Consider the following 26,808-nt stretch of genomic DNA (forward strand, 5'->3'; position numbering starts at 1 on the left):
GCAATTGCCCGCAAATAGACACAATATTCTTCTAAAACATTTCAATTGTATTTCGTTGCCAAGCCATCTTGAACTGGAATACATTGTATGTAAAAAGGTGGAAATGGAATTAAAAGATTATATATAGCAGAACGGAACAAAACAGAACAGAACAAGACAAAGAGAAGAAAGAAAGTTACTGCCAGATTGCCTTAATCAGATCAGATTCGAAATAGAATTAGTGGGTACCCATTTGTAGCCCTATCCGGCCCTCCCTGTTTGAATGATATCGGATGTATCTGTTTCTTGGAATTGAAAGGAACATCTGAATTCTAAAACAATCCACTGGATGTCTGAAACTATGGTACCTGAAAGGCTGAAAGAGATCTAATAAATATCCAATTGGGTCGACTAGGGCCAAGTCAAAGGCCATAACATCCATACGAGCATATCGTCATTTAGGTTGAATTAACCAATAGTAGATTACCTAATCCTAATTGCTAAATGAAATTTACAGAGAATTTTTCCATATTAGTACATAGCTCAAAACTCAGGAACTGGGATATTATCATCATCAAATGGCGGGGTTAAAACCCACTCCCCACTTTCATCAAGCTCCATGCCTTTGTTCTTCTCGACCCACCATGACGGAGGAACCAACAACTCTTCTTTTAGATAATCACCGGACTTATTAACTAGAGCAATACTCCTCTTCACCTTCAACTCAAAGTCTCTGTCCGCTCCATTCCACCCTACGCCCACATGTAGCATTCCTTGAAGGTTATGCCAGTCACTGGGATTCTTAGAGTCTCTCAAGCTCGACGATTTCCGATTGTCGATCACGAGCTTGTACCTGTGTACTGGTAGTCCAGTATCTGGGTTGGGTACTGTGGAATCAGATCTATTTCATTCCTCACGTGCAGCACTCAGAGGTTTGGAAATGCCTTGAGCCTGTCATTGAATGCCTTGTTTCCCACTTGTGGGCTACCGAACATAATAGCAGCCACAGGGATCATCCACAGCCCATTTTCAACCACATCGAAAGCACTCAAGATGGGCAGACAAGCGCCGAGGCTGTGGCCTGTTATCGTTAGACTTAGCTCCTCACCTTTGTATTGCTCCACTAGCTCTTTGATCTTGGTTAGAAACTGAGTTCTGGCACTTAGTTTGGTGAAGGGGGATCTTGGGTCGTCAGAAGTGTAGATGGTGAACCAACCTTTCATGACCATGGGCGCATTTTCGTCGTCATCTTCACTGTCACTGCTGCCCTTGCCATTGGCTTTGTTGTGAATTTTGCTGAGGAGACTGATGGAGGATGATTTGACCCGACCTATGAAATGATGACACGTGGACCTGACTCAGCATGGGCAATAGCTCTGCATCGTAGCCTGACCGCGGCTAAGTAACGAGCCCATACAGCAGCTCACTATATCATAGTTCGCTGTAGAAGTTCGCGACAACACAAGCTCCGGGTTCCCCGAGCTACCTAGAAGGGGATACTCTAAGACTGCTTTAGCTTGCGTGCTAGGAAAACCTGCTCGCTCCAGTCCCCAAGCGAATAAGTCACCCCAGAGAACAAACTTAGTAAGGGCAACCCCGAAGTATTCCCAAGCTCGCTACAAAGTAGCTCGCGAGTAAGCGGCGCGGATGTTTCTTAGGAAGCTTCTACCTGACAAACCGTACCGATCAGTCTACGCCACGTCTCTTAACTGACGGCGCAGTCCCCTGTCCTTTCGACAGTCTGCACCCACGTCTCTCAGCAGGCGGAAGCGTGCATGCCTTTTTAAGACGTGTCACTCATCCAAGTGAGAGGTATGTTGCAACGATCACCTGTGCAGCCCTAGCAGGTAACGGCTGCGGTAGGGGCCCAATGGCGGTTACACTCGATTTGGAAGTAATTCCCCTATAAAAGCCCTTGAGGCAAAAGAGAAAGGCTCTCAGACTTTTGAATACTTCTGCACTCATATACTCAACTTGAGTCTTTGTTTGCTTGCGAGCTAATCTCTCGAGCACATTGATAAAGCACGACCTACACTCTTAGCTTTTGCACTCTCTTTCTTCTCCTTCTCCAACGTTCTGACTTAAGCTTCGGAGTATTCCCACCGGGTAAATCCCCGGGAATCCTTCTTTCCATCTTCTCAGGTGCCATCCATTGCCAACAAGGAGCCAGTCAGCAGCCAGCTAGGAGTGCCCGGATCGTGCCGCATCATTTGGCGCCGTCTACGGGAACCGCTTCTAAAAGCCTTCCTCGAAGCTTTTACAACACTTCTCTTCCAAAAAACTTATCATTCTTCATGGCTTCTTCCAGCAATGCCGGACGTGGCACCAGCCAGAACGTCGCCGAGGAACAGCCCCAGTTTCCTACTGTCTGTATCGGGCAGTTTACCGTCCCCCTCTCAGCGGATGGAGTCCCCAGCCTGAATGTGCCTCTTACAGTGGCACCCGCCATTGCTCCGCTCCCTTCTACTGTAGGAGCAACCCCTACTGAACCCTTGGTTGTGCCCCCGACGGCCAACCCGAACCAACTGGAGGACTTGGTGCAGTGCATGCTGGCCATGCAGGGTCAAATGCAACAGTTCCAATAGTTCCAGCTTTACTAGTAGCAAGTGCTGCACCAGATCTCCCAGTACCAGTACCAATAGCAATTTTCCTCGCTACCTCAGGCCCAACAGCCGCTTCCTCCCCGGTACCCAGCCGCAAAGCAGGCCAAGCCGTCCTGCTGAGGTGAGCGATCTCGCAGGGGAGAGGTGTCCCAGGTTCAAGATCCTGCCAGGAGCCAAGCCTCTTCCCGTAGCAAGAAGGAAAGCCCGACAGCCCCCACCTCCCAGCCTATAGGAAGGACCGGGGCCTCCCAGCCAACTAGGCCCACGTCGCCACAACCCTCACAGTTTGAGCTCCCGCTCACAGAGAATCTGTTCGAGGTCTTGGCCACGGATCCCAGACAGGGCCCTTCAGTCCAAAGTCATTGCTGACAGTCCAAGCCCATCGAGCTCAAAAACACTGAAGCATAAAGCGCCAATGCCGAACCGGCAAAGCAGCAGCAGCGAAGATACCGGCGAGCCCGCCGCACCGCATCCAAAGACTCTCCCGAGCTCAGAAGGAAAGAGGAGGTATGCTCTGGCAAAGTAAGAGCTGCCCCCCTCCTCTCAATTTCTTCCCCGCTATCTTCCGAACTCCTTGCTGTCCCCATGCCAAGGGACTTCAAGCTCCCTCCTCTAGATAAGTATGATGGGTCTTTCGATCCAAACGACCATGTGAACACCTTCCAATTCTAGATGCATCTGGCCAGAGCCAGCGAGTCCTGCATGGGTGTGGCCTTCTCCACCACCTTCAAGGGAGTCGCCTGCACCTGGTACCGGAACCTCACGCCAGGGTCGATAAGAAGCTGGGCACAGTTCGTGCAGGTCTTCGTCTCTCACTTCGTCACCAGCATGAGGTGCCCACGAACCCAAGAGAGCCTCCTCAGCATAGTGCAGAAAGAAGGGGAATCCATCCGGAGCTACATCAAGTGGTTCAATGATGCTTGTTTGCAGATACCCGACCTGGACCCTGTAGTTCGCCTCATGGCAGCCAAGCGAGGTATCACCCATAAGGAGTTCAAATGGCATGTGGTTTTCAACCAACCCAAAACCGTGACCGAGTTCCTTAAACTCGCGGACCGGTTCATTGGGACAGAGGAAGAGATCAACCAGAGGGGCGAGCAGGCCCCAGAAAAAAGAAAGAGGGAGTCGGAGGCCCCGTCCCAAAGCGACAAAAAGAAGAAGAAGGATGTAGCTCAGGGGGCAAGGCTGGTTCAGTCCACCCGGGTCCCAGCAACAAAAAGGGACTACACACCCCTCAACACCAAACGGGCCGAGATCCTCATGGCAATCAAGGACACCCCGTATGTGAAGTGGCCACCTCGGCTGAAGGCAGGCCCTAGCACCCGGAATAAGAATTTGTATTCTAGTTTTCATAAAGATCACGGTCATAGTACCGAGAGTTGTAAAAACTTCCGCGATGAGATAGAAGAGCTCATCCGTCATGGATATTTACAAAATTTTGTACAAAATAATAATAGTAGTAATAATAATAAAGTAGGTCGACAGGGGGAGCAAGGCAGAAACACCCCCGAATCCAGCCGACAAGCGGAGGAACCGTAGAAGCAGCCCCCGAAGAGAGACCAGTTCGGGTGATCATCCATGTCATAGTCGGAGGATCGATTGTCACGGGTTGCACTTCAGCAGCAGCTCGCGCGACAGCTCGTGAATCCAGCAGGGAAGAGCAGAGCCCTCCAAAATGGCCAAGGACAGAATACCCCATCTTCTTCACAGAGGACGATGCATGCGGGGTCCACTACCCTCATGATGACGCACTCGTCATAAAGATGAGGGTCAACAACTTCAAAGTCAAGCGAGTCCTTGTTGATTCAGGCAATTCGGCGGATATCCTCTTCAAGGTGGCCTTCGACAAACTCCAGTTTTAGGAGAGCGACCTAAAGCTCACACACTCCCCTGATTGGCTTCAACAGAGAAGAAGTTCAGCCCCTAGGAAGAGTGACAGTACCTGTGGAATTCGGCACCTAGCCTAGCGTTGTAAGGCTCAACCACGACTTCTTGGTGGTCGTGACCCCCTCCTCATACAATGCCATTCTAGGTCGGCCGATTACCCATGCCTTACGAGCTGTGGTGTCCACCTACTACTTGGCCATGAAGTTCCCTACGGACTTCGGTATCGGGGTAGTGAGGGGCGACCAGCTTGAGTCCCACAAGTGCGATGTTGCCGCCCTCAAGGGAAAAGCTAAGGTGGCTGACGACCTCGAGCTCGAGCGACTTGTGGAGTAGAGCGAGGAACGAGCTGCGCCCACGGAGGAGACAGTCTCCATTCTGACCTCGGCAGAGGACCCTGCCCGAACGCTTCAAATCGACGATTCCGTCGAGGAGCCCTTGCGGTCCGAACTAATACATTTTTTACTTAAGAATTTAGATGTTTTCGCTTGGTCCGTGGCAGAAATGCCCAGTATAGACCCCGACATTGTAACTCATAAGCTCAATACTGATCCTGTAGTTAGGCCCGTTAAGCAAAAGAAATGCAACCTAGCCCTAGAGCAATGGAGGGCAGTCGATGAGGAGGTCGGGAAGCTCCTCACAACCGATTTTATCAAGGAAGTCCATTACCCAAGCTAGGTGGCCAACCTCGTTCTAGTGAAAAAGGCTAACAGTAAATGGCGCATGTGCGTCGACTACACCGACCTAAACCGAGCTTGCCCAAAGGATTGCTTCCCACTTCCCAGGATTGACCGCCTAGTGGACACGACCTCGAGGCATGAGTTGTTGAGCTTTCTAGATGCCTACTCGGGCTACAATCAGATCAGGATGGACCCAGCAGACGAGGAGAAAACTACTTTCAAAACCAAACTCGGCCTGTACTGTTATAAGGTCATGCCCTTCAGGTTAAAAAATGCCGGGGCGACCTTCTAAAGACTTGTAAATAAACTGTTCGAGCCATTAATTGGCCAAAAGCTGGAATGTTATGTAGACGACATGGTTGTCAAAACCCAACTTTCTTGTGATTTAATTTAAGACTTGAGTTTAGTTTTTGAGATTCTGCGTAAATTTAATATGAAGTTGAACCCGAACAAGTGTGTCTTTGGAGTCGCCTCAGGCAAATTCTTAGGGTATATTGTGAATCGGCGCAACATCGAGGCCAATCCGGACAAGATAAAGGCCATCTTGGACATGAGACCACCTCAGAAAGTGAAGGAGGTTCAGAGATTGAATGGTAGGATAGCCGCTCTGGGCCGTTTCATGTCCAAATCGGCAGACCGCTGCCTGCCTTTCTTTAAGGCAATGAAAAGCAAAGGATTCGAATGGACCCAAGACTGCCAGCTCGCGTTTGACGAGCTCAAAAGGTACCTCGCCAGTATTCTGGTTTTAACCCGGCATGTTTTAGAGCTGTACCTTTCGGCCAGCGACGAAGTGGTCAGCTCGGTACTAGTAAAGGAAGTAGATCGGGCCCAACGGCCTATCTACTACGTTAGTAAAGTGTTGCAGGGAGTAGAGACGAGATATCCAGAGATAGAAAAACTAGCCTACGCACTGGTTATCACAGCCCGAAAGCTTTGCCTGTACTTCCAAGTTCATACTGTTATTGTCCTCACCAACAAACCTCTGAGGCAGGTCTTGCTCAAAGCCCGAGGTCTCCGGTCGACTAACGAAGTGGTCCGTTGAACTCAGCGAGTATGATCTCCGATATAAGCCACAAACTGCTATAAAGGCCCAAGCCTTAGCGGATTTCGTTGCGGAGTGCACTTTCAGCTCAGAAGTCCCCAGGCCGGTTGAGCACGAGGGCCCCAGTCCAGGTGAGCTCGAAGCTCCCAAGCCGATTGAGTCCGAGCGCCGTGAGGTAGCAACCAGTGCGGCATCTCTCCCAATGAGGCCAAGCGCGAACTGGGATGAGGAGCCCTGGATCATTCATGTAGATGGCTCCTCCAACCAGCAGGGCAGTGGAGCCGAGATAATTCTTCATGGCCCAAGTGGCACAAAGTTGGAGTATGCACTACGCTTTGAGTTTGCGGCATCCAACAATGAAGCGGAGTACGAAGCACTGATAGCCGGGCTAGCCCTAGACAAAGAAGTGGAAGCCAAACACATCATCATCTGCAGCGACTCTCAGCTTGTAGTCAACCAAGTCACAGGCGAATATGAAGCCTGTGAACCGACTATGATCGCTTACCTAGCCAAAGTATAGGAGGCTCTGCTCAACTTCCAGTCATACTTAATCAGGTAAATCCCAAGGTCGGAGAACGCTGAGGCCGACTCCCAGTCCCGGTTAGCCAACACCAGTGATAACACCATGAGGACCGTGTAAATAGAGGACCTGCCTCGGCCTAGCATTCTCGGGGGGGCAGAAGAGGTCACTCCCATTGTTCAAGCAGAGTCGAGCTGGATCGACCCGCTCGCGAGATTCCTACTACACGGGACCCTCCCTGCGGACCACAATGCTGCCAGAAGGGTAGAGCGTCAGGCAAACAAATACGTCATAATAGACGAATGGCTATACCGAAGATCCTACACGCTTCCCTATCTGCACTGCCTGCGACCTTCAGAAGCCAAGCTTGTACTCCATGACACTTATGAAGGCCTGTGTGGCGGACACTTGGGGGGCAGGGCTCTCGCCCAAAAAGCACTATGACAAGGGTACTACTGGCCGACAATGAAAGAAGACGCCACCGAACTCGTTTGGAAATGCGACAAGTGCCAGAAGCACACCAACATCCATCATCAGCCTGCTGCCGACCACAAATACCTCACCAGCCCATGGCCTTTTGCACAATGGGGTATCAACATTCTTGGGCCGTTCCCACCAGCGACAGGCCAGAGGAAGTTCCTAGTGGTAGCAGTAGATTATTTCACCAAGTGGGTAGAAGTTGAACCTCTTGTAGCAATCACAACTCGAAACGTCTAGAACTTCTTTTGGAAGAACATAGTATGCCGCTTTGGTTTACCTCGGGTGCTAATCTCTGGCAATGGCAAGCAGTTCGAGGACATAAAATTCCAGAACTGGTGCCAATACATGGGGATACGACAGAACTTCACTTCGGTCACACACCCTTAAGCGAATGGTCAAGCAGAGGTTATGAACAAAGCTATTCTTCGTGGTCTGAAAGCGTGCCTAGATTGAGCTAAAGAACTGTGGGCAAACGAACTACCCAACATTTTATGGGGCTACCAAACTACAGAAAAGACCGCCACAGGAGAAACTCCCTTCAACTTCACTTGTGGCACTGAAGCAGTCATCCCAGTTGAGATTAAGATTCCCTTGTTACGATTGGAAGCATACGACGACAAGGAAAATGGAGATGAGCTACGTACCAACCTCGACCTACTCAATGAAGTAAGGGACCTTGCATATATCAGGACTGCAGCCTACCAACAAAGAGTAGCCCGATACTATAACGCCAGGGTTAAGAAGTGGAACCTCCGTGTTGGCGACCTGGTCCTTCAAAAAGTTATGGTACTTGAACCTGGCATTGGCAAGCTCGGACCGAATTGGGAAGGACCCTACCAAGTGAAACGAGTTCTCGGGAAAGGAACATATGAGCTCGAGACCCTCGAAGGGAAACAAGTACCTTGGGTCTAGAATATTGTCAACTTAAGACAATATTACCTGTAACAACTGAGTAGACCACGAGTCACTCCTAGAGCCTAAGGGCCAAAATGCCAAGCTAACATGATCTCGGCGTAGTAAGACCCAATCGCCTCTATTGCATGGACGAACTACTGAGTAGACCACGAGTCACTCCCAGAGCCTAAGGGCCAAAATGCCGAGCTAACATGATCTCGGCACAGTAAGACCTAGTCGCCTCCGCGACATGGGTAAACTTCAAAGACAGACTGCAAGCCACCCCCTCAGCCTAAGGGCTAAGGTGCCGAGCTAACCAAAAACTCAGCATTAAGAAAGACTTGGCCACTTCGGCGGTGCAAGCAAAGCGTGAAATGGCAGAGGCGTAAGTAGCTCGGGTTCTAATCCTACGAAGCACGGCTCATCTCAGTGCGTTGGATGAACTACGGAACAACCGAAAAACACATAGCTTGGGTATGCGTGGCACCATGGGGATGCCTTAAAACGTCAAAAGACGGCTCGAGACAACAATGACTGAAGGGTCCTACTTCGAGTAAGTAGCTTTAAGTAACTTGAAACGATGAGATCATTTTGGCAAAAAGGAAAATTCATTACTGGTTCAAAAAAAAAAAGAAGAAAGGAAAATAGCAAATGACAAAGTAATAACCGAGCTAAATAGCTCAGGAAAGTCTGACAGAAGGTGAGAGGGCACAACCTCCCAACAAAAGATCTTTTCAAGACCGGGTTTATGGCACCCGGGAGCCACCAGAAGTCCAAACAAACGCCGCCGAAGCCTCAGGAATCCGCCTTCTCCTCCTCGTCCTCCAGAGAGTCTGGCTCCTCTTCCTCCGCCTGGTCCGCAGTCTCGGGAGACAGGCCCTTCATAGTGATGCCGTCGAGGTTGAGCCCAGAGAATTTCTTCTGGGCCAACCACCAGCAAAGCTTGAACCCGGAGCGGTACGAACTTGAGCCATACTCTACCTAGAGGTCATGATATTCCTGGGAGTCTTTGAAGTCCCAGACCGCCTTCTCTCGCTCGGCCTCCACCATGTTGTCGAAATTCCGAGTTTGGTCCAAAAGAGTGGACTCCAAGTCCCAAACCTATTGGTGAAGGAGCTCCCTCTCCACTACCACCCTTAACGACTCCTCACTGTAGCGCGCGCTCTCTTCAGAAAACCTGGCAATCTGCGCCTCCTGGTCTCGGATGAGCAGCTCCTGGGACTCGCTCCCCTTGTGAGTGTGAAGGAGCTCGCCCCGAGTTTGGTCGAGCTCGCCCTAAAGCTTCCGAATGTTGACCTTCTAGTTATGAGCGTTGTAGGAGAGGACATGCGTCTGGAGGGCCATGGCATGTATGGTGGTGTTTACTTGCCAACAAGAGACGGGAGTCAAAAGACAGCAAAAAAGGAAAGGACAAAGGAAGATAGAATGACCACTTACCACCATACACTGAGAGGCGGCAAGCGCGGCAAGATCCCCAAGCTCCATCGCTCCCCACTTAGCGACCTCCTCATTGCAGATCGCTCTCTGGCTCCTCCTACGAGCCACAATGAAGTCGTTTACGCCCTCCCAGTTCCCCACTGGGAGCCACGGATAGGGAAACGACCGAGAAGGACCCGGGGGGACTACCTCTTGCTGCGGGAGCTCGCCCTCATCGAGGCTGGCCCCGCCGGCACCCCCTTCGGATGGAGGTGGTGGAACTTCGGGCGGTGGAGAGGTGAAGCCCGACTCAGCAAACCCGTACTCAGTACCCCTAGAGGGGGGAGTCTAGTCGGGGCATGACCTCTTTGCTTTGCGCCTCTGGTTGCTCGACAGAAGACGGCGCGAATCAACACCATACATGATGGCTGCCAAGAAGAAACCATAAGGAATTAGTTCGGTAAGAACAAAGTATATGTATATACGCAACAGTGACAAGGTACTATGCGACCTAAAGAGGCAACCTACCCGGGCTCAGACCGGCCAGCGTGAGCTTCTCCTCGGTCAAGTAATCCGAACAGAGGAAGCCAACTGATGCGCAAGACAACATCATTTTTTGAGTATCGGGGTCCAGCTCGACCCCAGAGTCCTGAATGGCGCCTCTCCAAGAAGTAGGGAAGGGCCACCCCTTTGGGTTGCGGACCAAAAAATAATCCCGCTTCTAGGCGGGAATTTTATTTGGAAGCTCATATAAAAGCTTGTAACCATGACGGGGAGAGAAGTAGTAGAGAAGCCTCTTCGGTGGAGCCCTGGGAGTGGCATTTTTTATACAAAGGATAGCAGAGAAAATGTCAAGGTTCAAAGGAAGACAGTATTCACAGCACAAGGATATAGTCCCAACCATGTTCCGAATGGCGTTGAGATAAAGCTGATCGATAGTGACGTTGAAGTGGTTTAGCACTTCCACTATCAAGGGGTGCAAGGGGAGACACAGGCCAGCTTTGAGTTGCTCCTGATAGATAACTATCTCGTTGGGACCATGCTCCCATGGAAATTTACCGGTGGGAAGACAGTAAACAAGGTCCTTGGGGAGGTGGAAATAGCTGATTAAAGACCTAAGCCTCCCCTCTGTCATAGAGGAAGGGCCGAAAGTATCGGGCTCCCTTCCCCGGGAAGTGGAGGCTCCATCGCCGAAGGTCTCCCGGGCCCTGTTCCCAAGCTCCCCCCGAACTCAAGGGAGCATCGTCACCCTAGCCACCGCCCCGATGGCGACTATGGTATGGGTACCCTGACATGACTGATAGTGATCGAGACTCACCGAAAAGGACGGGATGAAGTAAAGTGAGGAACTCGAGTAGACTTGACAGGTGTGCGACCTCAGAATCCGAAGACAGCAAGATGGCGTGAGAGAGAGACCCAGAAGGCCCTCCTATTTATAGGCTCTACGCCTCTGAATCAATGGCCCGGATTAAGGCAGATCGGACGGTTCGCAGGTGTGCTAACCGCACGCCTTCTGAAACCGAAAAGCGATTGCCTACACGTCTCCCATGATTGAGGTAACGACGGTTGCACGACATCCAGAGTTAAAAGCCACCCCAGCACGTTTTCGGAATACGAAAGGTCAGAAAATCTTCCGATTCTCGCGAACGCATTTAATGTGAGCAGTCAATCAAGTTTCAATCTCGGTCAAATCAGTCCATCATACTTCATGAACTCCTTGTGCTAAGGCAACACTATTAGCTTGAGGAGTGGGGGGCAATTGATGGAGGATGACATGACCCGACCTATGAAATGATGACATGTGGACCTGACTCAGCATGGGCAACAACTTAGCATCGTAGCCTGACCGCGGCTAAGTAACAAGCCCATAAAGCAGCTCGCTATATCATAGTTCGTTGTAGAAGTTTGTGACAACACGAGCTCCGGGTTCCCCGAGCTACCCAGAAGGGGATACTCCAAGACTGCTTTAGCTCGCATACTAGGGAAACCAGCTCGCTCCAGTCCCCGAACGAATAAGTCACCCTAGAGAACAACCTTAGTAAGGGCAACCCCGAAGTATTCCCAAGCTCGCTACAAAGTAGATCATGAGTAAGCGGCGCGGACGTTTCTCAAGAAGCTTCTACCTAACAAACCGTACCGATCAGTCTACGCCACGTCTCTTAACTAACGGCGCAGTCCCCTGCTCTTTCGACAGTTTGCACCCACGTCTCTCAGCAGGCGGAAGTGTGCCTGCCTCTTTAACACGTGTCACTCATCCGAGCGAGAGGTACATTTTAATGATCACCTATGCAGCCCTGACAGGTAACGGCTGCAGTAGGGGCCCAATGGCGGTTACACTCGATTTGACAGTAATTCCCCTATAAAAGCCCTTGAGACGAAAGAGAAAGGCTCACAGACTTTTGAATACTTCCGCACTCATATACTCAACCTGAGTCTTTGTTTGCTCATGAGCTAATCTCTCGAGCACATTGATAAAGCGCCACCTACACTCTTAGCCTTTGCACTCTCTTTCTTCTCCTTCCCCAACGTTCTGACTTAAGCTTTGGAGTATTCCCACCGGGTAAATCCCCGGGAATCCTTCTTTCCATCTTCTCAGGTGCCGTCCGTTGCCAACAAGGAGCCAGTCAGCAACCAGCTAGGAGTGCCCGGATCATGCCGCATTAGAGACCATCAAGCCAATTGTAGTATTGCTCTTGGTCCTAGTTCTGGGTTTCTAGTTTCAATAGAGTCTTGATGGACTGAAGTTGTGCATCTACGACGTTAATCTATTCATAATTTCGAATGGTTCCCCACCAAGCTACATATATCTCGCGTCTACCCAGAGACTTACTAGCTTGGTCGGTGATGAACCTACAATTTATCTATAAATTTTGAGGACTTTAGCATGGATTTTTATGCCGGTTTTATTAATTTTTGCCTTAATTTAGCTTAATGTTAAGAATAAATTTCAGGGGTAATTAATCCAAGAAAATGAAGGAAAAAGGCAAGGAAAGAAGGTTCAAAAAGACCAAATTCAGCCCAGCCCAGTTGTGGAAGCAAGAGAGAGCACTTTGGCCCAAGAAGAGCAAGTGGATTCCTTGAGAAAACCCAAGAAAAGAAAGCCTAACTAAGAGTAGAATTCGGCCCAACAAAGAAATCCCATTCTCAACCCAAAAGAGCAGCTCAAAGTATAACTATCATGTGCTAAGAGAGAGCCTAAGTGCAGCCCTTAGCAGACTTTCAAGAAAGCTCTAGAAAGTTCAAGAAAGGGGTGTAATACACCCCATTCTAGAGGCTTCAAGAAGGGGCAAGAGCCCCCTTGAAAAACTATATAAGGAGGTCTCTAAGAGGGGGGATAGGTGTTCAATTGCTTGAGAGGAAGGCTCTCCCACTCTTAGAGGTTTGGCCACCTTGAGAGAAGAGAAGAGAAGAAGACTAGGCACAAGGAAGAAGAAGAAGGGCTAAAGGAGTTCAAGTCAAGCAAGCAAGAAGAGAGGGTGAGTTCGAAATTAGGGGTTTGTGATTCGGAGATCTTTTGTAATAAATCAATTGTAGTTTCATTCTCCTTTGATTTGAATTCAGTTTCTTTGTTATATTTTCTTTCTTCTTTCTCCTTCTTCCATTCTTCCTTGATGTGTTTCAGCTTGTAAAATTTTAGTTCAGCAATCTAATTCTTTTTAATTCATTCGAATGGTTATGAATTGTACTTGAAGTTTCTTGAATAAGGATGTTATTGTAGATTAATTCGGCCAATTAACCTTCAAAACTCAGATCTGAATTCTCAGATCTGAGATTGCAAGATCCGAATTGCTTGAAAGAGAATTCAGATCTGCAAATTTCAGATTGGTCGAATGGATCTAAAGCTTAGAATTCCTAGAGTGCTTGAGAGAGACTCTAGGATTTCAGATCTACTATTCAAGAACTGAATTGGATGCAAGGTTAGAGATAACTTGCACAATTCAAATGGTGATCAATTTAGATTTGAATTGATACTTTAGAAGTGTTTGAAGAAATGCATGCATGGGGATTAGATCCTTGATAGAGATATGGGGATTATCACTCATGCATAGATTGAACATGCGCTCGAGAGAGGCTGTTCATGACCTTGGGGTTTCACCAAACCAAGGCTCAATCATGATTTATTCGAATGATCCAAATTGATAGATTGCTGAATTCTGAGATTGACATTTACTGCTTAGTCTTCTAACCTGATTTGAAGGCAATTGGGCCAATGATTTAGATAGATTTTAGTTTAGGATTTTTAGCTTTCATTAAAGTTTTGATTTATTTGTTATTCAGATAAGAAGTACTCAATTTAGTATTGATACTTGTTTCCCAAATCCTCGTGGGAACGATACTTCACTCACTACTTTATTACTTGAACGACTAGTGCACTTGCTAGTGTCACAATGAGCCACATCAAGTTTTTGGTGCCGTTGCCAGGGATTTAGGGAAACAATATTAGGAAACATTGGGCATTCTTAATCTGATCTCATTTAGCATTGCATTCGTAGTTGGTTTAATTTGCTTAATTTTTCATTTCAGCTTGGATTGCAACTACTGTACTACTGTAGTTCTGTTTTAGTAGATTACTTTCTCTTCCCTATTTCAGTTTAATTTTAATAAAGGAAGACCTATTTTCCTTTTTATCTCGAAGTTATATTCTTCTAAAAGAAAAGAAAAACAAATTTTAAAAAACATGAGTGTTACAGATCTGAGTTGCATTTGGCACTCAGATCTACTATAGCAGAACTGCAACACTCATGTTGACAAAATCTGTTCATATTTCAGCCCTTTGTTATTCTTTTCTTTCATTACAAATAGAAGAAAAAAAATTTATATAATATAATATGAAAAAAAAAGAGAGAACCATATAACCAAAAGAATGGGAGCCAAGGATTCGGATCAGAACTCAGATCTGAATTCAGATCTGAGTTATGCTGTAGCAGATCTGCAACAGTTCAGATCTGAGTTCCCCGGAACTCAGACCTGAACTGATGTAAATTTAAGGGTAATTGGGGGTTATAATCACCCCAATTCACCCTAGGTTATATCTGCTATCCCCCATGAACAATTGGTTAGCTTTGTTTGATGAAATTCAGATCAATGTTATTTCAGACCTGAACTGTGGTTCTAGCTACTGAACTTAGCATCAGTACCTGTTGAAAAGCAAAAATTACAGATCTGAAGGTGTATAGAACTCTTGCATTTACTCTCATAAACTTCAGATCCAATTGTATGAAAATCTTGTACAATATCTGCACCCTATTCGGATGATGGTATGAACCCACTCAACTCAAATCTGATTGTAGTATATTTCATTGATGCTTCATTAATGTGGACTTGTAGTAGTATACCAAAAATGTGTAAAAATCAGATCTGCATCATTGATGAAATAGTAGCAATGAGTGATGATATCAGAGTGCACTTGATTTCTACTATAGATTGACTGATGACATGAGGCAGTATGTGGGCTGATGATCTGAAATCATATCTATGGACTGATGTTTTTGTTATCCTTTAAATTACTTTCATCCGATCTGATTGATTGTTTGTCTGTGGACTAATGTTTGTGTTATATCTATGGACTGATAATCATATATGTGGACTAGTTTTTCTAGCTTTAAACCACTTGCACCAGATCTGAACTGGATGAGTGTAATATACTGGCATTCAGGGCTGTTTACAGTATACAGTTAGTATACCTGATTTCAGGTTTTTGCCACTACTTAATTTGAGCCATCATGATTTCAGGTTTCTGCTTTAAACCTCTTGTACACAATCTTGGATGTCCATTAGGAAATTCAAAGTTTTAGATGGCCAGCTCTGATTGCTATGAGATTTGATCTGAAATTGGACTCTGTTCTGTCCTACAACACTACTAAATTGCAGCAGTAACAATGCCAAACAGTGCAGACCTGATTTCAGGTTTCTGTAAATTTGTGAACTGAACAGCGTAATATATATGAGCTAGACAGATAGGGGCTGATATGAGATCGGATGCAAAACCTGGGCTGAATCAACAGTGGGCTGAACTATTGCCATTAATCCGGATTGCAGCAGCATATACAGGTTGTATGCATTGCAAACCTGATCTCAACCTGACTATTTATGATAGATGTGAGTACTTTGAATAAGATGTGAATATTGGAGCTTTGATCTGGGCCTCAGCCCTAATTCAATTCAGATCTCATTCCAGCCCTGATTGATGTAACCTTGAGTACAACATATTGCAGATCCACTGACCTAGCATCAAGTAGCTGCTATATTTGATTGAATAATTAGCTTTATATTTGGTTTCAACTGCTGCAAAATTTGTTGTAATTGCAAAATTGTATTTGATTGAAATCATCCAGATCTGAACTGGAATTGTGAACAAACCTAGCAGGGCAGACTTTGTTGTATTTAAACAACTTGTGCTCTGCTCTATTTGAGCTGATTTGGTTGAGGAAAAGTTTGTTTATTTTGAGAATTTTTGATGCCTCAATAGTTTTAATGCAATGCCTTGAATTTGAAAATATGTGGAATGATTAATTTGCTACTGTTGCACTATGGGTTGCTATTTTTGGCTTATGGGACATTTGTATGAATTCATAAGGAATCTGAACCAAAATATTGATTGAATTCATTGTGAACTAAATTGCTTTCAATAGCAGCAGCTTATGCACGTCAATATTAGACCTGAATTCAGGTCATAAGAAGTTTTCAAGATTTCTTGAAGCCATACACTTGCATAGCTCACAAACCTGAAGCTGGCTCAGGTCGAGTTATAGCTCTAATTATGTCCTCTGAAGGCATTGTCAATTCAGCTCTAATAAACTGCCCTCAGTCCAGTAGAGGTGAATGGATGTGTGCAGTAGTGTACATTGCATTTCAATTCAAATTATTTATGATTGGTACTTGTATGACAATAATTCATTGTACTTATCTTAACTATGATAGGCTTAGGTAATTGTATTCTTTTGTATTATCTTGTTTCTTGCCTTGACTTTCACAGTTTCTGACAAGCAGAGTCGAGCTGGAGGAAATCCTCTACAACCCGGAGATTGAAAGAACTCTCTGTGTCCGTCTAAGAGCAGTCAGACAAGTCCAGCAAGAAGCTCAAGAAGCTCAAGAAATGGTTGAGCAGAGGACTATGATGGATTATGCCAAACCCACACTCACTGGAGCTGCCTCTAGCATTATCAGGCCCAATATTGCTACTAACATCTTTGAAATCAAACTAGTCATCATACAAATGATTCAAAACATGGTGCAATTCTGTGGTTTGGCCCACAAAGATCCCAATCCACACATTTCTAAATTTTTAGAAATATGTGACACCTTCAAACACAATGGGGTAAGTGATGATGCCATTAGGCTAAGGTTATTCCCATTTTCTTTGAAGGATAAAGCCAAAGCATGGCTGAATTCATTACCGGCAGGATCAATAGCTACGAGGGATGAAATGGCCAGTCGTTTTCTCTCTAAATATTTTCCCCCTTCTAAAACTGCTAAAATGAGGAATGACATCACTACTTTTTTCCAACAAGAGGGCGAATCTTTATACGAGTCATGGGAACGATACAAGGAGCTGCTAAGGAAAGTTCCTCACCATGGCCTCCCCATTTGGCTGCAAGTGCAGACTTTCTATAATGGTCTTATTGACTCAAATAAGACCATACTAGATGCTGCAGCCGGAGGATCCATAAATAATAAAACTCCTGAGGTTGCCCATGCACTTATTGAGGAAATGGCAGCCAACAACTATCAATGGCATTCTAAAAGAACTCAAACTAGGAAGCAACAAGGCCTGCATAATGTTGATACTTATACGACACTATCTGCACAAATAGGAGCACTCAGTAAGAAAATTGATGAAATGCAGATAGTTGCCATGCATGTGTAGCCTCTTACTTGTGGATTGTGTGGGGGAGGCCACATCAACACCGACTGCCAAGTTGGCAATCAGTTCAGGCCATCTACTGAACAAGTCGACTATGTCAGCAATTCGTCAAGACAGCAAGGTTACCAAAGTCACCATACCTTTCACCCAGGATGGAGGGGACATTCAAATCAATCCTGGCCAAGTCAGCATACTTCCAAGCCTTTCCACCAAACTTATCATTAGCCCGAACCAAAGTCCAATTTGGAGGAACTGATGACAAAATTTATAGCAAGTGCGGAAACCAGGTTCCAGAACTAGGAAACCTCAATCAAAAACCTGGAAAACCAAGTGGGGAAATTGGCACAATTAATCTCTTCCAGAATGTCGGGAACTCTTCCAAGAAACACTGAAGTGAATCCACGAGAGCAAGTGCAAGCTATTACCTTAAGAAGTGGAAAAGAGTTACCCGAGGTAGAAAAGAAGAATTGGGCTGAACCCAAGGCAGAAACAAGCCTTGGGACTAGACAACAGAAGAAGGAACAACCAAAATCACAACAAGGGATGCACCAGCAGCCACAAGTTTCATTCCCTAATAGGCTGAAGCAACAGAAATTGGAGAAGGAATTTGGTAAGTTTCTTGATTTTTTTAAAAGTTTACACATTAATATTCCTTTTGCTGATGCTTTAGCCCAGATGCCACACTATGCAAGGTTTTTGAAAGAATTATTGGCAAACAAAAGGAAACTGGGAGATGTGGCTACAATTGCTTTAAATGAGGAATGTTCTGCTATCCTTCTGAACAAGCTGCCTCAGAAACTTAAAGATCCAGGGAGTTTCACTATTCCTTGTACTATAGGCAGTCTAAAAATTGAAAAAGCTTTATGTGACCTGGGAGCTAGCATCAATTTAATGCCATATTCTATCTTTAAGAAATTGGGATTGAATGAACCCCAACCCACTAGAGTGGCATTACAATTGGCTGATAGATCCATTAGACATCCTAGGGGGATCATAGAAGATGTTTTAGTTAAAGTTAACAAATTCATTTTTCCAGTTGATTTCATTGTGTTAGACATGTAAGAAGATGTAGAAGTCCTGCTGATCCTAGGGAGACCTTTCCTAGCTACTGGGAAAGCAATGATTGATGTCCAACAAGGACAACTCAGCCTTATGATACAAGATGAGGAGGTTATTTTTAAAATGTCTGATGCTATGAAACATGCACCCTCTAGTGATGATTCTTGTTTTATGATTGATGCCATTGAATTGACAATTGATGAATACTACCAAGTAAGTAGATTAGCTGATCCTCTTGAACTCTGCCTCCAGTAGGGAGACCTTGAAAAAGGAGAAAATGAAGAAATAAACCTCATGATAGCATACCTAAATGATAAGCCTCAATTCAAGGGAAAGGGGTTTCTCAAGTTAGAGAACTTAGGCAAATTGCCTGGACCATCAGGTAAGCCATCATCCCAAGAACCCCCCCACCCTTGAATTGAAGCAATTACCTTCCCATTTAGAGTATGCTTTCCTTGAGGAACCATCAGATCTCTCCGTAATAATTTCCGCAGCACTAAATCCCTTACAAAAAGAAAAGTTATTAAGAGTGTTGCGAGAACACAAAAATGCTATAGCTTGGAAGGTAGAGGATATCAAAGGCATTAATCCATCAATCTGCACTCACAGAATTTTGATGGAAGAGGACAACAAGCCTTCCGTTCAGCCCCAAAGGCGCCTGCACCCCAACATGAAAGAAGTGGTAAAGGCTGAAATAATTAAGTTGTTAGATGCCGGGATCATTTATCCTATTTCTGATAGTTCTTGGGTAAGCCCTGTGCAAGTTGTGCCCAAGAAAGGGGGAATGACTGTTGTTCCAAATGAGAAAAATGAACTCATCCCTACTAGAACCGTCACTGGATGCGTGTGTGTATTGACTATAGAAAATTAAATGAAGCCACCCAGAAGGACCATTTCCCTCTCCCATTTATGGACCAAATGTTAGAGAGGCTAGCCGGGCATGAGTATTATTGTTTCCTGGATGGATATTCAGGGTACAACCAGATACCAATTGCACCAGAAGACCAAGAAAAGACCAATTTTACTTGCCCATATGGTACCTTTGCATACCGAAGGATGCCCTTTGGGTTATGCAATGCCCCAGCAACCTTTCAGTGATGTATAATGTCTATATTTTCTGATATGGTTGAAAATTTTATTGAGATCTTTATGGATGATCTTTTAGTTTTCGGTTCTTCGTTTGATGCATGTTTGAATAATCTGAAACAGGTGCTTACTAGATGCGAAGAAACGCATCTTCTGTTGAATTGGGAGAAATGTCATTTTATGGTGCAAGAAGGCATTGTGCTTGGCCACAAGATCTCTCAAAGAGGTATAGAAGTGGACAAGGCCAAGGTGGAGGAAATTGAAAAATTGCCACCCCCAACATCTGTTCGTTCTTTGAGAAGTTTCTTAGGACATGTCGGATTCTATTGGAGGTTTATTAAGGATTTCTAAAAAATTGCCAAGCCATTATCTACCTTGCTTCAGAAAGAAGTTACTTTTGAATTTTCAATTGAATGCCTTCATGCTTCCAACATCTTGAAAGACAAATTGATCCATGCACCTATCATGCGAGTGATTCTGCTATAAGAGCTGTTTTAGGACAAAGAATGAACAAACATTTTCAGCCAATTTACTATGCTAGCAGAACCTTGAATGGACCCTAACTCAATTACACCACTATAGAAAAAGAGTTGCTAGCAGTAATATTTGCACTTGACAAGTTTCGTTCATATCTGATATTGTCCAAGGTTGTTGTCTACACAGATCACTCGGCATTAGGGCACTTGCTTACCAAGAAAAACTCAAAACCAAGACTGATCAGGTGGATCCTTTTGTTGTAAGAGTTTGACATTGAGATTAGAGACATGAAGGGTGCTGCAAACCTGGTTGTTGACCATCTCTCCCGGTTGGACAAGGTAAGCTCAAAATAGGAGAAAACCAGCAACATTCAAGAAGAATTTCCGGATGAACAGCTGTACTCAATACAAGAATACTCATATCCTTGGTATGCTGATTTTGCTAATTATCTAGCTGCACAAGTCCTTCCTCCTAACCTTTCATATCAACAGAAAAAGAAATTCCTTTCTGATGTAAAATACTATCTATGGGAGGAACCCTTTTTGTATAAATTGTGTGCAGATCAGATCATAAGGAGATGTGTCTCCGAGAAGGAGATGGAGTCGGTACTCCAATTTTGCCATGATAAAGAAGCAGGAGGTCATTTTAGAGCTAGTCACACTGCAACCAAGGTTTTGCAATCAGATTTTTATTGGCCCACACTTTTCAAAGATGCCCATAGGTACGTGTCCACATGTGACAAATGTCAAAGATCGGTAAACATTTCCTGACGGAATGAAATGCCCCTTTCCAATATTTTGATCTGTGAAATCTTTGATGTTTGGGGTATAGATTTCATGGGACCTTTCCTGAATTCTTTTGGGAATAAGTACATCCTCATTGTAGTTGACTATGTATCCAAATGGGTAGAAGCCATGGCTTTGCCCACAAATGACTCAAGGAGGGTGGTACACTTCCTAAAGAAGCTATTCTCCTGATTTAGCACTCCGCAAGCTATAATTAGTGATAGGGGAACTCATTTCTGCAATAGCCAATTTGAGAGGTTAATGCAGAAATATGGAATTACACATAAATTAGCTACCCCTTATCACCCTCAAACTAGTGGCCAAGTGGAGTTGGCTAACAGGGAACTCAAAAGAATTCTGGAAAAGACCGTAGCATCTGCCAGAAAAGATTGGTCCATCAAATTAGATGATGCATTGTGGGCATACAGAACTACATTTAAGACACCCATTGGCATGTCCCCCTACAGATTGGTCTTTGGTAAACCATGCCATTTACCAGTTGAATTAGAACACAAGGCCTATTAGGCTCTTAAATTCTTAAATTTTGACATTCAGGCCACAGGGGCTAAAAGGCGGTTGCAATTGAATGAATTGGATGAATTCAGACTTGCCGCCTATGAGAATGCCAAAGTTTATAAAGAAAGAACCAAAAACTGGCATGATAAGAACTTGCTGAGACGGGACTTTTATGTAGGCCAACAAGTATTGTTATATAATTCCCATCTCCGCTTGTTTCTAGGTAAGTTGAGATCCAGGTGGTCTGAACCCTTTACCATTTCACAGGTTTTTCCCCATGGGGCTATAGAAATCACCCACCCGGTTCAGGGCACATTTAAAGTAAATGGTTAGCGCCTGAAACCATATTTAATGGGCGGTACTGTACCCCCTCCATCCACTGTTTAACTTGATAACCAATGATCTTCTATGCTTGCTCATGAACAGGTTAAGGCATCTTTTTTTTGTCATTTATCTTTTTAGAATATTAGTTAGTAAAATAAAGATCTCTTTCTCAAAATTCTAATTCTTTAAGGACACTGTTCATCCTTTTCTTTTCTTCAGTTTGCTCTAGCAAGTGTGATTCCCTAACACTACGAACATTGAGGACAATGTTCATCTTAAGTGTGGGGGAGTGAGCCTGGTAACTAGAATTTGGGGGCTGAAGCCATGCACCTCATTCACCCCAACACACATTTGCAGGCAATGACATATCCAAGTAAACTGGAACCCCCCCAAGTTCATTGCTATTTATTAGGTGATTTTTAAGAAGGAATACAATGAGTTGAGGGAGACCAATGTATTTGCTAAGTTTTTATTCTTGCAAATGACCCAACTTAGTATATGCATGAGAAAAAAGGGGGAGCTGAATATGTCTTTCAGCATAACTAGCCTTAACTATCTTTCATGTGTATGAAAGCACTTGATTTCATTGTTAATGGTCAAAGAAGCTAGTGCACATCTGAATTACTAATACATGAGATTCAACCCAAATTGACTTCACTATTTTGAGTTGAATAATAAAACTAGCAGCTCAGAACACGAGTCTTATTATCTACCTCAAGCATGTGACCAGTGTAAGATGGAGCATAAAATGCACTCACACAAAAAAAAAGAGAAAAAGAAGAGTGTGAGATGGAGCATAAAATGCACTCACACTAAAAGAAGAAAAGGGTGAGACGGAGCATAAAATGCACTCACCCCTACAAATAAGTAATTATGGTGACAACTGAGGTTAAAAGGGGCATACTAAAGTTTGAACTCTCATTAAGATAAAATTTCAGATGTGAAACTTAGTGCAATTTGATTATTAACCTGCGCAATTAAGGAGCTGAGTTATATATGGATTAGGAGTGAAGGCTGGACTTTGATTAAATTCATATTCTCCTTTCCCTGGATCTTATACATGTGTTAAATGGTAATTTACAAGAATAAGAGCTGAACACTTGCAAAAATTTCCCGACCACTCAATGCATTTCTATCTTAAAAATTCATCTATTAGATGGTGAGAATAGAGGGGGAATGTTCAATTTATGGCTAATGACTTTGCTTGAGGACAAGCAATAGCTTAAGTGTGGGGGTATTTGATGAACCTACAATTTATCTATAATTTTTGAGGACTTTAGCATCGATTTTTATGCCGGTTTTATTAATTTTTGCCTTAATTTAGCTTAATGTTAAGAATAAGTTTCAGGGGTAATTAATCCAAGAAAAGGAAGGAAAAAGGCAAGGAAAGAAGGTTCAAAAAGACCAAATTCAGCCCAGCCCGGTTGTGGAAGCAAGAGAGAGCACTTCGGCCCAAGAAGAGCAAGTGGATTCCTTGAGAAAACCCAAGAAAAGAAAGGCTAACTAAGAGTAGAATTCGGCCCAGCAAAGAAGGCCCATTCTCAGCCCAAAAGAGCAGCTCAAAGTATAAATATCATGTGCTAAGAGAGAGCCTAAGTGCAACCCAAATAGCAGCCCTTAGGAGGCTTTCAAGAGAGTTCTAGAAAGTTCAAGAAAGGGGTGTAATACACCCCATTCTAGAGGCTTCAAGAAGGGGCAAGAGCCCCCTTGAAAAACTATATAAGGAGGGGGGAGAGGTGATCATTTGCTTGAGAGGAAGGCTCTCCCACTCTTAGAGGTTCGGCCACCTTGAGAGAAGAGAAGAGAAGAAGGCTAGGCGCAAGGAAGAAGAAGAAGAAGAAGGGCCGAAGGAGTTCAAGTCAAGCAAGCAAGAAGAGAAGGTGAGTTCGAAATTGGGGGTTTGTGATTTAGAGATCTTTTGTAATAAATCAATTGTAGTTTCATTCTTCTTTGATTTGAATTCAGTTTCTTTGTTATATTTTCTTTCTCCTTTCTCCTTCTTCCATTCTTCCTTGATGTATTTCAGCTTGTAAAATTTTGGTTCAGCAATCTAATTCTTTTTGATTCATTCGAATGGTTATGAATTGTACTTGAAGTTTCTTGAATAAGGATGTTATTGTAGATTAATTCGGCCAATTAACCTTCAAAACTCAGATCTGAATTCTCAGATCTGAGATTGCAAGATCCGAATTGCTTGAAAGAGAATTCAGATCTGCAAATTTCAGATTGGTCGAATGGATCTAAAGCTTAGAATTCCTAGAGTGCTTGAGAGAGACTCTAGGATTTCAGATCTACTATTCAAGAACTGAATTGGATGCAAGGTTAGAGATAACTTGCACAATTCAAATGGTGATCAATTTAGATTTGAATTGATACTTTAGAAGTGTTTGAAGAAATGCATGCATGGGGATTAGATCCTTGATAGAGATATGGGGATTATCACTCATGCATAGATTGAACATGCGCTCGAGAGAGGCTGTTCATGACCTTGGGGTTTCACCAAACCAAGGCTCAATCATGATTTATTCGAATGATCCAAATTGATAGATTGCTGAATTCTGAGATTGACATTTACTGCTTAGTCTTCTAACCTGATTTGAAGGCAATTGGGCCAATAATTTAGATAGATTTTAGTTTAGGATTTTTAGCTTTCATTAAAGTTTTGATTTATTTGTTATTCAGATAAGAAGTACTCAATTTAGTATTGATACTTGTTTCCTAAATCCTCGTGGGAATGATACTTCACTCACTATTTTATTACTTGAACGGCTAGTGCACTTTCTTGTGTCACAATGAGCCACATCAGTCGGAGGTGACAGTGATGTATCCAATCCAATTGGACTCGCGGCCCCAGGCTTCTCTGGAGAGGGAGTGGAGGAGGAAAGTTTGTCGGGCGTCGACGCGGGAGGTGGCATAGAGGAAAGCATCAACTTCTAATCCGTTGTTAGGAGGGGGATAGAATTTTACCTTGTCGAAGAAGGTACGCTTGCCGTAGCGGCTGCTGCCATAGCACTTGGAGCGTGGGTTGCTGCTGAATGCGTCGTAGGTGCACTAGAAGAGATCCCCACATTGGAGGATGAGTTGCTGGAGGCTCAGGTCTAGTGGGTCGAGCAGACCTTCCCAGTGTTTGCTCCCAAGCAATTCTGCCCATGTTGGCTGTGGCTTGCCCGTCTCCATGACAGATTTAGCTAGAGGGAGTCGAGGAGAGGGAGAGAGAGAGAAGCTTAGTATGAGTGAATGCGAACAAAACTCGACGGGATTTAATGGAGGAAGGATCGTATAAAATGAATTGGTCTGGGCTTTAGGCAGCTATTGGGGATAAAATATGATTGGTGAGGAATTAGCCAAGGACAAGGACAAAGTGACAGCAAGTTGTTTTAAAACTAAAATTTGAAGAATTATTTTTCTGAAAACACCAATGTATGTTAAAAAGAAGTTCAGCTCAACTTCTGTTATATTGTATAGAGGAATTTGAACTCTCTGATCTTTTTTTTTTTTGGGGGGGGGGCGGGGGTGGAGGGGGGGGGCATGATTAGTGTGACTGAATAGAGGTGGCGTACCGTGGTACCACGGTCGGAGGCCAATATGTGGTGGCTGGTGTGGTCGCATTTCACTCGACTGAATTTGGCCTCAACGGGAATGGCAGCATACCAACATTTAATAATTGATGTGATGTTGCAAATGCTGACGTGTTTGGATTTGCCGATTGCCCATGACATGACATATTATGATTCGCCCATGATGTATTTGGATATTTTTAGAATGAAAGGGGCTTTATACATTAACATTGTCAATGAAGTTGTCTGTTTCCTCTTAATTCTTATCTTTTTATCTTGCAAATTTAAGAAGAAAATAGTTGTTGGTTTCTTCTTTATCTCTTAAAATGGAATTATATATTTTTTGTTTTCTAATAATACCCCAAAACACAAAATACTTCTTCTTCCTCATAACTCAAGGGCCTCATATGCAATAATAATAATAATAATAATAATAATAATAATAATAATAATAATAATAATAATAATAATAATAATAACAATAATAATGGATGCACACGCTAGCACGCTGAATCCAGCCATTGCTTGCTTGGCTGCGCGTTAGCGCAACGGTTTGAGCGCTAGTGCTTAATTCGTTGCTTGTTGTGTTGTAGTTTTCTCACTTCCTGGCTCTTAAGTCGGAGCAACAAACTAAAAAACTATAGCGCACTAATGCACTAGATCGAGAGGCGCTAGGGCTTTTCAGGCAGTTTTTGCCCTAGCCGTTTTCGATTTTATTAATAATTTTTTGTCGTAATTTGAGCGTTGGAAGAAACAATTAACAGACCATTAACCGTAAATTATATTATTTAGAATACTAATAAGGGGAGCTAGAGCTCTCTGGGAAAATTATTATTATTATTTTTTTTATTTAAAAGTTTATTAATAACTAATTAATAATTAATAAATACTTATATTATAATAATTAATCATTATTCATTATTCATCTATTAATCGCCATCATTATTACTTATTAAATAATAAATAATAATTACTGATTATTATTAATTAATTAATTAAAAATTATTATTATAATCAATAATTAAAATTTAATTAGTTATTATTAATTATTATAATAATTACTATTAGTTATAATTTAAATTAAACATTAAATATTAATTATTAGTTGTTAATAAATATTAACTAGTATATTAATTAGTATATTTAATAATTAAAATTTATGAATAAATAATTATAATAATTAGTATGAGTAATAAATTAATTTTTAATTAAATATTAAATAATATTATGATTGTTATAATAATTATTATCAAATATTAATTTATAAACATTATTACGATTCATTATTAACAATCAATAATTCATATTTATTAATTTAGTAATTATTTTTTAATTAACTATTATAATAATTATTAGTTATAAATTGAATTTTAATTAAATACTAATGATTAGTTGTTAATTAATTATTAACTATTATATTAATTAATACTGAATAATTATTATTAATTATTAAACAATAATAATGATTATAATTAATTATTAATTAACATAAATTATTTATTAATAATTATTAATTTTTTAATTAATTCTTATTCATTATAATAATTTTTAATATTATTTTTTATTGAATTACATAGACAAACAAAATATCTCATATATGGGGGTTAAAATGGACATTTGACAATTTTCATAGTACAAGACA

The 26,808-nt window shown here is 43.3% G+C and overlaps 1 non-coding gene and 1 pseudogene across 1 annotated transcript; both read right to left on the minus strand.

Moving 5' to 3' along the window:
- Positions 1-432: 432 nt before the first annotated feature.
- Positions 433-25,089, minus strand: LOC148803785 (phospholipase A1-IIdelta-like; annotated as a pseudogene).
- On the minus strand, positions 16,973-17,079 carry LOC148803786 (small nucleolar RNA R71). Its single transcript, XR_016081650.1, has one exon. It is a non-coding gene; the product is annotated as a small nucleolar RNA R71 (small nucleolar RNA).
- Positions 25,090-26,808: the final 1,719 nt, after the last annotated feature.

This window comes from Nelumbo nucifera, chromosome 1 (assembly GCF_055504915.1).
Source record: "Nelumbo nucifera cultivar China Antique chromosome 1, China Antique-T2T, whole genome shotgun sequence".
In the NCBI taxonomy this organism is placed as follows: domain Eukaryota; kingdom Viridiplantae; phylum Streptophyta; class Magnoliopsida; order Proteales; family Nelumbonaceae; genus Nelumbo; species Nelumbo nucifera.